At 51.9% G+C, this 1396-nt stretch overlaps 1 long non-coding RNA gene across 1 annotated transcript; it reads right to left on the bottom strand.

Moving 5' to 3' along the window:
- Positions 1 to 50: 50 nt before the first annotated feature.
- LOC113942490 lies at positions 51 to 1023 on the bottom strand. Its single transcript, XR_003525933.1, has 3 exons — positions 991 to 1023; positions 243 to 791; positions 51 to 82 (listed from the first exon to the last, which is right to left on the bottom strand). It is a non-coding gene; the product is annotated as an uncharacterized LOC113942490 (long non-coding RNA).
- Between the last annotated feature and the right edge of the window lie 373 nt (positions 1024 to 1396).

Below are 1396 nucleotides of genomic sequence, written 5' to 3'. Positions count from 1 at the left end.
GGCTGGGGGTCAAAGGTCAACCATGAACATTAAAAAGAGGGAAAATTAAGGGTCTGAGGTGGTGACGACCCCCAATGTTGACCTTGGTCAACTGTGGTTGACCTTTGGTCATTGAGGGTGACCACGGGTGGTCAGGGGTCACCAAAGAAAGGTCAAGGGTCAACTAGTTGGTCAAAACTCAACCATGAAGATCAAAAAACAGAGAAATTTGGGGGTCCAAAGTGGTGACCCCCAACGTTGACCTTGGCCAACCGTGGTTGACCTTTAGCCATCGTGGGTGGCTATGGGTCACCAAAGAAGGGTCAAGGGTCAACTGGTTGGTCAAAGCTCAACCATGAACGTCAAAAAAGGGGGAAATATGGGGGTCCGAAGTGGTGACGACCCCCAACGTTGACCTTGGCCAACCGTGATTGACCTTTGGCCACGGCGGGTGGCCCGGGGGGGGCTCAGCTGATGTAGACCCGGTGGAAGTCGTGGGCGCCGAAGGCGGCGTTGCACTTGGGGCACTTGCGCTGGCGGGTGTCGTAGCGGTTCTTGACGCACTCGAAGCAGAAGACGTGGAAGCACTTGGTGAGGACGGCGTCCTTCTTGCGCGCGTTGCAGCACGGGCACGTCAGCCGGGCCTGGGGGCAAGGGGGAGGGCAACGGAGGTCAACTGAGGTCAATGGAAGTCAACTGAGGTCAACAGAGGTCAACTGAGGTCAACCAAGGTCAATGGAGGTCAACCAAGGTCTTAGAACTCAACAAAGGTCAACGGAGGTCAACGGAGGTCAACGGAAGTCAACCAAGGTCTTAGAACCCAACCAAGGTCAACTGTGGCCAATCAAGGTCTAAAAACCCAACTGAGGTCAACTGAGGATCATTCAAGGTCAACCAAGATCTTCCAACCCAACCAAGGTCAACTTCAGTCAACTAAGGGTCATTTGAGGTCAACCAGGGTCTTCCAAATCCAACCAAGGTCAACCAAAATCAACCAAGATCTTCCAAGACCAACCAAGGTCAACTGAGGTCAACCAAGATCTTGGAGCCCAACCCAGGTCAACTGAGGATTATTTGATGTCAACCCAGCTCTTCCAAATCCAACCAAAGTCTTCCAAGACCAACCGAGGTCAACTTCAGTCAACTAAGTGTCATTTGAGGTCAACCAAGGTCTTCCAAATCCAACCAAGGTCAATTGAGGCCAACCAAGATCTTAGAACCCAACCAAGGTCAACTAAGGGTCATTTCAGGTCAACCCAGGTCTTCCAAGTCCAACCAAGGTCAACGGAGATCAACTAAGCTCTTAGAACCCAACCGAGGTCTTCCAAGTCCAACCAAGACCTTCCAAACCCAACCAAGACCTTCCAAACCCAACCAACGTCTTCCAAACCCAACCAAGATCTTCCAAACCCAACCA

This window comes from Corapipo altera, unplaced genomic scaffold (assembly GCF_003945725.1).
Source record: "Corapipo altera isolate COAL_440 unplaced genomic scaffold, ASM394572v1 52662, whole genome shotgun sequence".
NCBI lineage: Eukaryota > Metazoa > Chordata > Aves > Passeriformes > Pipridae > Corapipo > Corapipo altera.
Note: the sequence above shows the minus strand (reverse complement) of the source record. Positions and strands in the feature narration are given on the sequence as shown.